This window comes from Leucoraja erinacea, chromosome 34 (assembly GCF_028641065.1).
Source record: "Leucoraja erinacea ecotype New England chromosome 34, Leri_hhj_1, whole genome shotgun sequence".
NCBI classification, from domain to species: domain Eukaryota; kingdom Metazoa; phylum Chordata; class Chondrichthyes; order Rajiformes; family Rajidae; genus Leucoraja; species Leucoraja erinaceus.
The window spans coordinates 12,229,319-12,241,768 of record NC_073410.1 but is presented as its reverse complement, the minus strand read 5'-3'; positions in this window follow the sequence as shown (position 1 = coordinate 12,241,768).

Sequence of the window (12,450 nt, the reverse complement as noted above, 5' to 3'; positions counted from 1 at the left end):
CAAAGTGCCAGCTAAATCTGCACAAAGCCACTTTCTCCCAGATTCTCCGTTTGGACTTAAAATCACTTTTCAGGAAGGACCTTGGAAACTCCAGAAAAAAACTCGAGGACATCAGGGCAGATTTTATTAAAAACCTTTTGCTCATTTTGGATGCGTTTTATCCTTTGTACACCTCATTTAAATTAAAAAATCTCCCAGCTCTACCCTGTTCACCAACAGGAACTGTCGGTACGAATTACTCTCAAGTTGTATTGCATGGATCTTCATAAGGATATTGTAAAAGACATAGGTATTCGGGTTCCCTGCCCCCTCCCCCCACACCATCTAGCCCACCCTGTTACTCTCTCGCTCTCCCCTATATTAACTTTGTAAACTCAATTAAACTGAATATTTTTTGTCAACAAATGCTGTCTTGTTTTTCTTTTTATACCACCTGAAGCTTGAAGTTATTCAGTGGCATCTAGTTTGACTACAGTGTACACGCTAACTATGTAATGCCAAGAATTCTTAACCAGGTTCACATTAAATATACGGTGGCACAGCTGGTAGAGCTGCTGCCTCACAGCGTCAGCGACCCGGGCTCGATCCTTTCCCTGGATGCTGCCTGTGCGGAGTTTGCACGTTCTCCCCGTGACTGCGTGGGTTTCCTCTGGATGCTCCGGTTTTCTCCCAAGTCACAAAGACACGTGGGTTTGAAGGTTAGTTGGCTCTCTGTAGGGTCACCTACAAACAACCTCCTTTTTTTCCCTTTCCCTTCTCCCTTCTCTTCCCCATGTCCCATTCAACTCTCACCCATTTCTCTCCCCCCCACCCACCCATATTCCTTCCTCTGGCTTCACATTTTACATTCACACCTTTTACCTTTTCATTTCTGGTTTTTGATCAACCTATCCAAAAAACAATCACCTGTATCCACCTATTGCTCACCAGGCTTTGTCATTCCCCTCCCTGCTTCCAGCTTTCCCCAACCCCCATGCCATAATCTGTCGGAAGAAGGTCTACCATCAAGGGCTTGCCGTCTTGGGAGAGACAGAGTTGGGAGCTCCGGAAGCCACACGAACGTTCGCAAGCCCCGAGCCGGCGTGAGGGAGCTGAGATCCCCCCCGATGCAGGAGCTGTCCGAACATCGCCAGCTACGAGAGTCAAGATTGTCCCGTCTACGTAGACTCGAGGCCCCCGACCCCTGGAGAACAAAGAAGGGAAGAGATTGAACTTTTTTTCTCCTCCCATCACAGTGAGGAATGTGGAGGAGTCACTGAGGTGGATCTTTATGTTAAAATGTATGTTGTGTGTTCTGTTGCTTTTTATTTGTCTGACTGACTTGGCAAATGAAATTCCTCGTATGTTGCGAAACACACTTGGCTAATAAAGTATTATTGTATTGCATTGTACTTGACTAATCTGTGGGATAGCTCTTACAGCTTGGAAACTGACCCATACATGTCTAGGAGGAGGGCTAGGTTACAAGGTGAATGATGGGTCTTGACTCTTCTTCAGATTCTGATCATAATTGTTGGCAGACCAGTAGGCTGCATTGTTGGGAACGTGGATTTGTATGTCTAAGTTCTTGATCATCAAATAATTGGCCTTGTCCATTGTAAATTACATACAGCCTCAGCTCCCACCCTTCTCAGTGCAAGTGTTCAGGTCCCTACAACTCTGTGGAAACTGGTGTATCATCAGCTTCCATTCAGTTCTTCAATATTATTACATATTTGTACTTGTAGTCATGCCCTGTTTTTAATCATTGCCAGAAGCCTCTAAACCGCCCTTAATCCTCCTTCGTTCTAAGGAGGACAGTCCAACCTCATAACACCAGAGAAGAATGTTGTGATGGTGAGGTTACGGAGATCGGAAGAGCCAAATTTATTGAGATACTTAATCGCAAGGATAAGAATTTGAATATTTGGGGTTTTTTGAGGGATCAGGAACCAATGCAGCAAGAACAGTGATATTGAGGAATGTCATCAGTTCACAGTTGAGAGGGTGCTGGGTCGGCTGAGATGCCAAAGAGCTGAGCTCAAGAGTTTGGGCAGGATCGCTGCTGAGTAATATAAGTTTGCAGCTGGAGGGGAGTCTCAGTGGGGGTAGAATCACAAGCTGGAAGCCGGCAGTCTGTGAAGAAAGGGGATTTGGGGGGTTCAAGACTCCCGAACTGCAGAACGACCTGGGTCAGCTTGAGACAGTAGCCAAGCCACAGGCAATGACTACATAATGAGAGGAAACGCAAGCTCCCCCAGTGCTGAGATGATTACAATTCCCTGGAATCATATTGTGTAATAGCCATAACTGTGCCAAAATGAACTGTCCTGACAATGTTCACAAAGCTTGCTGTTCCAACTCTACTCAAATACATATACAATGGCAGGGATTTATTACCAAGGAAAGATCAGTATTTCTTTTTCACCTTAGCTTGCCTTAAATCTTTTCAAAACCCTTTGTTGTGGTTGGCACTCTCCACTCTCCTGCGATTACAAGGTCCTCCCGTGTCTCCATATTTACAAGACATAATCGGCAGGAAGTGACGATGGGAACTGAAGCAAAACACAGCAACAACCTTCAAGACAATAGACAGTAGGGGCTGATCATCCCCAATCAGTTCCCCGTTCCTGCCTTCTCCCCATATCCCCTGACTCCGCTATTTTTAAGAGTTCTATCTAGCTCTGTCTTGAAAGCACTGAGACATAGTGAGACAAGAAATAGTGGAGGAATGGAAAGAAATAACACTGAGGTAAAGATCAGACATAATCTTATTGAGTGGCAGAGCAGTGGTGATGGGCTAAATTGCATCCTGCTTAGCTTATTTCCTTTCTTTCCATGTTCTGATTTTAGACTTTAGAGATACAGTGCAGAAACGAGCCCTTCGGCCCACCAAGCCTGTGCCGACCAGCGATCCATGTACACTAGCACAATCCTACACGCTTGGGACAATTTACAATTTCACAGAAGCCAATTGACCTTTAAGTCTGTATATCTTTGGAATGTGGGAGGAAACCGGAGCACCCAGAGAAAACCCACGTGGTCCCAGGGAGAACAAATCCCGTACAGACAGGATCAAACCCGTATCTCTGGCACTGTAAGGCAGCAACTCTACCGCTGCGCCACCGTGCTGCATTAGTTCAGTTGGAAGACATATGATTGACATTTTTACCACAATTTATGAACTGTATTTTTGCTTACAATGTTGTGTTGCAGCAAACAAGAATTTCATTGTCCTATCTGGGACACATGACAATATACTCTCCTGACTTGACTTGTTTAATGATAGTTATCAAAAAATAATGAATCCACAACTTTTGGTTTCAAAGAAGTACTGTATCATTTAGAGTAATCTGCTCAAACATGCAACGGGATTTACTTAGATTTGTGCTGTGTTGCGATTCCCAGTTTTGGGAGTCGTTTCCAAGGTGTTTTACCTTCAGCACCACTGCACTGGTGGAAGTCCACTCTGTACCAATGCTGTCAGTGGCGAGGAGCGGCGCTTTGATGGAGCCATGCAATTATTCATTTATATTCCACTGCAAGAAATGGCTTGCCAACTAAGTGCATGTGAGCTTACAAATGGTCATGAGTCAGTAATTGAGCTATAATCAACGTCAGCTGAATAGAAGGCCAGAGCCGGGATGCAATTTGAGGTTGTAAGGAGAAGTAAACATCTTAAGACGTTTAGGAAATTATGTCTTTCGTCTACTGAAAACGATCACATTTGTCCTCTTTGTGCATGCATAGCTGGTGCCATCCCATGAGTATTTCACAACATGGCTGAAATATTCCCCATCGACACTTTCAGACTTGCTAAGGAGTTATTTACTATTATATGATTATATTAGAAACATAGAAAATAGGTGCAGAAGTGGGTCATTCGCCCCTTCGAGCCAGCACTGCCATTCAATATGATCATGGCTGATCATTCAAAATCAATACCCCGTTCCTGCTTTCTCCCCATATCCCTTGATTCCTTTAGCCCTAAGAGCTAAATCTAACTCTCTCTTGAAAACATCCAGTGAATCGGCCTCCACTGCCTTCCGTGGCAGAGAATTCCACAGATTCACACTCTCTGGGTGAAAAGGTTCTTTGTCATCTCAGTCCTAAATGGACTACCCCTTATTCGTAAACTGTGACCCCCCCTGGTTCTGGATATTAGTCTGGATATAACTAAGGTGCAGTTATGTAAATCTTGGAAAGATTGAGGAATTAGTGGTTATGGGGAATTGGAGCAGAAGAGGAGTTGAGAGCAGTGTAGATCAGTCATGATCGTATTGAATGGCAGGGTAGACTCGTGTGACCTGCTCCTCCTAGTTCCCTGTGTTCTTCTGCATTCTCAATTTGATCATCAGTTGGGGTTGCACTGAGCATCAGGTCAACCTGGCTGCACTCTCCATATAACCATATAACCATATAACAATTACAGCACGGAAACAGGCCATCTCGACCCTTCTAGTCCGTGCCGAACACATAATCTCCCCTAGTCCCATATACCTGCGCTCAGACCATAACCCTCCATTCCCTTCCCATCCATATAACTATCCAATTTATTTTTAAATGATAAAAACGAAACCCTCCACCACCTTCACTGGAAGCTCATTCCACACAGCTACCACTCTCTGAGTAAAGAAGTTCCCCCTCATGTTACCCCTAAACTTGAGTCCCTTAATTCTCATGTCATGTCCCCTTGTTTGAATCTTCCCTACTCTCAGTGGGAAAAGCTTTTCCACGTCAACTCTGTATATCCCTCTCATCATTTTAAGGACCTCTATCAAGTCCCCCCTTAACCTTCTGCGCTCCAAAGAATAAAGCCCTTTGAAGTTCAACGGTCATGTTTGAGGGGCCAAGTGTGCAGGAGATGTGCAGAATACAGAGAGGGTGGTGGGTGCCTGGATTGCATTGGTAGAGGTAGAGGTGCGGGCAGATATGATAATGGCTTTGAAGAGACTTTTGGATAGGGCCATGGATATGCAGAGCGTTGAGAGATATAAATGATGTGCAGTCAGATAAGAGTTAACCTTGGCATTAGATTTGGCACAGACAATGTGGACCAAAGAGAGAGTTTCATCCTGTGACATCCTCTTCAATGTTCTGTGTTTTAAATTAAGTGACGGACCATGAGAATACAAAGTGATGAATGAAATGTCCACATTTCTGGAGTTCTATAAATGACATTAATTGTAAGTCTCTTTAGAAGCTGCATTATAGTGTCCCCACTTCACCTGGCAATAGCCTGGTTTCACTTGGGTTGTACACAGCTGCTTTCCACCACTAGAGTGAGACCTCTTGCTTTACAATTTACCCACAAGGTTCATCAATGTTGCAGATCGCTGGTTCATAATATGATCCCTGAATGTGAGTGTACTGTAATTATACTCTTTCTCTGGATGGCAATATGTCTAGACAGTCTCAGCCCAAAATTTCCTTTGCGACATGGGCAGAAAATACTTCGAAGGAAAATGGTCTGTCACAGCCTCAGACGTCGGAGCTAATTAAAAATTACAAAAGAAAATATTTTGTTTGCCTTCAACTTATAAGTTTAACTTTAAAAGAAACTTGTCTGTACTTCAGGTCAGATAATAATATTATTAAATGCACTTTATTTAAATAGTGTGTGGAGATTAGATTGGTACTCTGTGGTGGAAAGGTGATCCCTATTAGTTAAAATAGCGGATCAGAATAGACCGCTCCGTGCCTTCTGGTCTATTCTGACACACGTATCGAGTCTCCATTGTAATTTTATTTACCCAAACATCAGCTGGCGCACATATCAAACTGAAGGTAGATACAAAATGCTGGAGTAACTCAGCGGGACAGGCAGTAATTCTGGATAGAAGGAATGGGTGGCTTTTAAGGTCGAGACCTTTCCTCAGATTGGCCTTTGCAGCATTTGCATCTGTAGTTTCTTCCTGCATATATCAAATCTTCAGTTAATCCTCAACCATTTGCTTGAATGGGGAGAGGGCAGGGGAAATGAGGTCACTATTTCCTATTTCCCCTTTGACAGAGCAAGCATTCATCTTCCTGCCCCGTACAGCCTAAAGGGCCTGTCCCACTTAGAAACATAGAAACATAGAAATTGGTGCAGGAGTAGGCCATTTTCGAGCCTGCACCGCGTCAATATGATCGCTGATAGTGCGCGTAAGCCTTTTGTACATAACCCCCTGATCCCCTTAGCCACTGGGGCGCATCGCTCCCCGCTTAAATAAGCCAATGAACTGGCCTCAACTACCCTCTGTGCAGAGAGTTCTAGAGATTCACCACGTGAAAAAACATTTGCGCGTCTCGTGAATGCGCAAGATTTTGCATTCATCACGTGCCTACGCGTCACGATATGCGCGCGTAATGCGCAAATGCATGTGCGCGTAAATATACGCGCGTAAATGATGTCGCGTAAATTACGCGCAAATGACGCCCAAGACGGACAGGCCCTTACGTCTAATGTTAATATTTCTATGTCTGTCCCTGCAGTCCCTTGCTGCCCTGCTGATGAAAGTAGATGCTCTCACTATCTAATTTATCAAAGCAGTCGTTTTACATTAGACTTTAGACTAAACAGACCCACCGGGTCTGTGCCAAACAGTGATCACCCCTGTACACTAGCACTATCCTACACGCTAGGAACAATTTGCAACTTTTACCGAAGTCAGTTAACCTACGAACCTGTACGTCTTTGGAGTGTGGGATGAAACCAGAGCACCCAGAGAAAACCCATGCGGTCACAGGGAGAACATACAAACTCCATACAGACAGCATCCCTAGTCGGGATCGAACCCCGGTCTCTGGCGATGTAAGGCAGCAACTCTACCACTATGCTGCCCATTCATCTTAATAACTGCTTTGTCCATTCCCTGAGTCTTCATACACAAAGGGGTTCAGAGCCAGTAAATGTAAAAACATAAATAAATTGTATTCATGAGGGAGTTAGATTTAGCTCTTAGGGCTAACGGAATCAAGGGAAATGGGGAGAAAGCAGGAACTGGGAGTACTGATTTTGGATGATCAGCCATGATCACATTGAATGGCGGTGCAGGCTCGAAGGACCAAATGGCCTACTCCTGCACCTATTCTATGTTGCTACAGTATGTTCCTATACACCTTTTGCATGAGACCTAAATCTACTGGAGAAGCTTGACCTAGATATTGTTTTGGTAAATGCAACAAGAAATTACACAAAGGACTTACTAATCCTTGTGGCCCCATGGACCGAGTCTGGCCAGATGAATCCTATTAATTTTCCTGTTCACTCGTTTCCTGCTTTGAGTCCTGGCTCACAACGTTGGACTGTGCTTTTCATTGCAAAAAATATTGTTACATGATTCATTGTTTTGTAAACTGGTGAGCTAGGCAGTCAATTATCAAGCCATCCCTCTAATGTTTAGAAGCAGTGGTTCATGTCCAGTGTTAATCTTCCACAGATGTGGCGGCAGGACAATGCATTTATACTCCAAGTGTAATAAAGTTCAGGACTCTCCAACTCATGTGTTAATTAGCATCTCTTCATTGCACTCTGCTGCTGGGCTTAAGGACTCCAAAGGGAGTCTGCACACTCTGAAGATAGGCCACACTGATTGACCCAGGTTAGACATGCTCCAAGCACTTGCATCCATTCATATATACACATAGATTATAGAAAACTACAGCACAGGAACAGGCATTTCAGCCCATACTGTCTGTGTCGGACATGATGCCAAGTTACATCCAAAGTGCTGAAGTAATTCAACAGGTCAGGTAGCATCCCATTGAGTTACACCAACACTTTGTGTCCATCTTTGGTATAAACCAGCATCTGCGGTTCTTTGTTTCCACATAATACCAAGTTAAACTGATCTCATCTGCCTGTTCATGAGCCATATCCCTCTATTTCCTGTGCCTATCTAACAGCCTCTTAAACACCACTATCATATCTGCCTCCACCATCCCACTGGTGATGTGTCCAGATCCCCACTGCTCTCAGTGTTAAAAGATTTGTTCCGAACATCTCCATTACACTTCCCCCCTCTCACATAGCTGCGCCCTCTAGTGTTGGACATTGACACCCTGGGATAAAGGTTCTGACTGTCTACCCTATCTGTACCTCTCATCATTTGATATACTTCTATCAAGTCTCCCCCTCAGCCGCTGATGTTCCAGATAAATGTTGCCGATTGCTGGTTCATAGTAAGATCCCTGAATGTGAGTGTACTGTAATTAAACTCTTTCTCTAGATGGCAATATGTCTAGACAGTCTGAGCCCAAAAGTCTGATGTTCCAATTCAAGTCCGACTGTCTACCCGATCTATTCCTCTCTGTGGAGAGAGTTGCCTGTGAAGGGCAAGTGGAAAGTAATTGGAACCTCTTTCATGTAATTGAGCTTTGCCAGAGTGCTGCCTGTGGGCCTTGTGCTGTGGTACCGACGGATGAGTTGTGTGAAACTGCGGCTCCACAACGTTGGTCGTTCTGCAGGGAAGATCTCTCAAGTTTTAAAATAACGTTTATAATGTTGACATTTTTAAATGTCTCAGAACTCTTCCGAATGGTTACAAAAGGTTTAAGATGTTTGTGGGCTTGACTTAGATTGGGAAAGTTCTTTTCTCAATTCTCACTGGCAGCCCGAGGCTGGGGTGAAATGTGCGTGTGACCAGGGTGGTGTGTGTCTCTGATTATGCGGGCTGCCTTTTTGAGGCATCGACTCCGGTAAATCCAGAGTGGCGGCAGGGGGAGGTACAACAGTGGCATTTAAGAAACTTTTAGATAGACACATGGATATTGAGGAAATAGAAGCATATGGAACAAATAATATTCATTTATCTTGCATCATAATCAGCACAGGCATTGTGGGCCGAATGGCCTGTGCCTGCACTGTCTTGTCTATGTTCTATGCTACATTTAATGGGTGATATTCATCATAGAAACATAGAAACATAGAAATTAGGTGCAGGAGTAGGCCATTCGGCCCTTCGAGCCTGCACCACCATTCAATATGATCATGGCTGATCATCCAACTCAGTATCCCGTACCTGCCTTCTCTCCATACCCCCTGATCCCCTTAGCCACAAGGGCCACATCTAACTATCTCTTAAATATAGCCAATGAACTGGCCTCAACTACCCTCTGTGGCAGAGAGTTCCAGAGATTCACCACTCTCTGTGTGAAAAAAGTTCTTCTCATCTCAGTTTTAAAGGATTTCCCCCTCATCCTTAAGCTGTGACCCCTTGTCCTGGAGCATATAAAAGCATATGGATCACCTGCAAACAAATGATATTCATTTATCTTGCATCATAATCAGCACAGGCATTGTGGGCCGAATGGCCTGTGCCTGCACTGTCTTGTCTATGTTCTATGCTACATTTAATGGGTGATATTCATCATGGCAGTTTCGCCACACTAAAGTAAGCTGACTAATCCACCCAAATAGCAATTATGTTTATGAAACATACCACAGCCACTTTCTAAATAGATGGGTGGGTGCCTGGGATGATTATTGCACCTACCGTTCAGGGAATTGTAAAGAGATATTGTGATACACACAAATAGTTTAAGAGTAACTTTTGTTTGTCCGAATAAAGATTTACAGGGCTGAAGAGGTTAAAAAAAAATGTAGTCACAGTGTAAAGAACCAGTGGTGTGACAAAAAGTGATTAGCCTGCATTTGGTTCATACTGCATTATTGGCATGAAAATATTTTTCTCATGAGTACACCAGCTAAAAATCTGTCATGACTCAGATGCAGGGAAAACAAGTGCCTGACTCTGAAACATTGCTGTACCACGGATGAGGCCAGACCCACGGACCATGCAATGTTGCTTCATAGTTCCAAGTCGTAGAGTGATACAGTGTGGAAACAGGCCCTTCGGCCCAACTTGCCCACACCGGCCCACATGTCCCAGCTACACTGGTCCCACCTGCCTGCGCTTGGTCCATATCCCTCCAAACTTGTCCTATCCATGTACCTAACTTTCTAACTGTTTCTTAAACGTTGGGATCGTCCCAGCCTCAACTACCTCCTCTGGCAGCCCGTTCCATACACCCACCTGAAGTCCTGTGAAGCCAACAGTTGCTCCAATGTCTTGGTCAAATGGATCAGCAGTTCAGAGCAGGCTAGGCAGCTACATTGGCCCCTGGTTACATAACCTACATCTGAGCTGAACTTCAAATCCTAATAACATGTAATAACCAAACCCGTCACTCCCATAGACAGACACAAAGTGCTGGAGTCACTCAGCCGGTCAGGCAGCATCTCTGGAGAACGTGGATAGGTGACACTTCGGGTCGGGACCCTTCAGTCTGATTGTGATGGGGTTGGGGTTGGGGGGGGAAGAGGAGAAGAAAGCTAGGAGAAAGGTGGTGGAGGACAAAGGTGGTGGGGGGTGGAGTTGATAGGAAAATGGTTGAACTAAGGCCATTGATGAAAATACATAAATTGTGCGATAAGCTGAATAAATGGAAGCTTTATACAGGTGATGTAACAAAAGACTGTGTGGACCTTCAGTGGTTAATTGGATGGTCCTTTCAATCTTAATATTGATTGCAAAATTGATTAAGTCCTTTATGAGTAGGAAGGAACTGCAAATATTGGTTTATACCAAAGATAGATACAACATGCTGGAGTAACTCAACGGGTCAGGCAGCATCTCTGGAGAGAAGGAATGGATGATATTTCAGGTTTGAACCTATCTTCAGGCTATTCCTATTCCAATTCCTTTTTTACACAGATGCTGCCTGCCTGACCCATGAGTTACTCCAGCAGTTTGGGTCTATCTAGTAGTCCTTTATGCTGTTGATGTTCTAGTGGTTCCAAAACTGAGCTCAGTGTACCCACACCTTAAAGGAATAGTCTGCCATAGTCTGCACAAATGCATCACATGTGATCAAGGGGTCTGCCAGAAGACATTAGGAGTGACTGTGTCTCAAAGCTTGTCAACACAGCTGCTAAGGTCACTGAAGGTTCTTTACTCTTTGAACTGTGTACTTGGAGAAGGGAATTCTTTACTGGAGGAAGCGCTATATTTGTATCGCTCACACACTTCCACCGGAAGTGATCGGTGATTTTTTTTCTTCTCCTTGGTCAGTCATGTGTTTATTAATATTTCAGGAATGAGAATTTTCCCATTGATCACATGTGATGCTAACTCTGCAAGCAATTTCACTTGGTGATCAGGCACTCACATCAGTAGCCAAGGTAACTCTAGATGTGACATGACGTTGACCAGGGGAAGAGGCTGTGCCTGTTTGTATATCTGCCACCTCCAGCAATCTGCCTCTCCGGGCAACACTCGCAATACAAATAGGATATGAATCTGACCAGTCTTTTTGCACTTAGTCTAGAAATGCTCCGACTCTCCTCCCAGGCTAATTGAGTCGTCTTCTGCAGTGTGTCCGACTCTGAGGTTATTCATAATGATGGTGGCGATATCACCGAGACAGTACAATGGTGTCTCCTTTGCTGTTGGCTGTGTTGATGCCGAGCCAAGTCGTTGTCGACACAGGGAGGAGCTGATTGATGTAAGTTAACTTGACACCCTCAAAGCCTATGGGAAATCCATTAACAAGTAGCAATAATAACAAGGGCTTTGCGATAAAACGTGGATGAACCTGAAGATCGGCTGTTTTGAACCCGCGAGTGTTGGTCAACTTAATGAGTGTACCACTTAGTTTCAGGTTCATCAGGAGCCAACAATGAAGGTTGGGACCATGTTCCTTGTAGCCAAAACACTAGTACTTAGAGGATAGATCGGCACCATGTGGCACTGACAAACCCCAGTGATAGTGTTGAACACACAAAGAGAAATATAATCCTTAACCAGCTACTGACGGGAAAAGGCTTCACGTTTTCAGCTGCGCTGCCGTTCCTCATTTATAAGAAAAACCACAAAGTTCTGATGCAACTCAGCGGGTCAGTCAGCATCTGTGGAGGGAATGGATAGTCTGAAGAAGGATCCTGACCCGAAACGTCGCCTGTCCTTTCCCCACCACAGATGCTGCCTGACCCTTGGGCTATTTTGTGTCTCAAGAAGGGCCTCTACCCGAAACGTCACCCGTTCCCTCTCGCCAGAGATGCTGCCTCTCCCGCTGAGTTACTCCAGTTTTTTTGTGTCCATCTTCGGTTTAAACCAGAATCTGCAGTTCCTTCCTGCACTTTATGTTTTACTCAAGCTTCCAGCATCTGCAGTTCCTTGTGTGTCTCTTATTTATCACGTTGGATCATTCAATCCCATGCGATGACAGGACTGAACCGCAATGGCGACAGTGGTGAGGGAATCAGACATCATTCTCTCCTCAATCTCGTCTGGGGATCCTGAAGCTAATTCCTACGCCCTTAGTGCAAATCATCACAATTCCTGTATGAGTGGAGAGAGAGAGACACACAATAGGTGGGAGAGAAAACTACTCCAAGAATGTTTTACCTGGAGCAATAAAATGTCTCATTGCGGATCACTTTAAATACAATTTAATGCAAAAGGTTCGGCAAAGACCAGTGTCGGA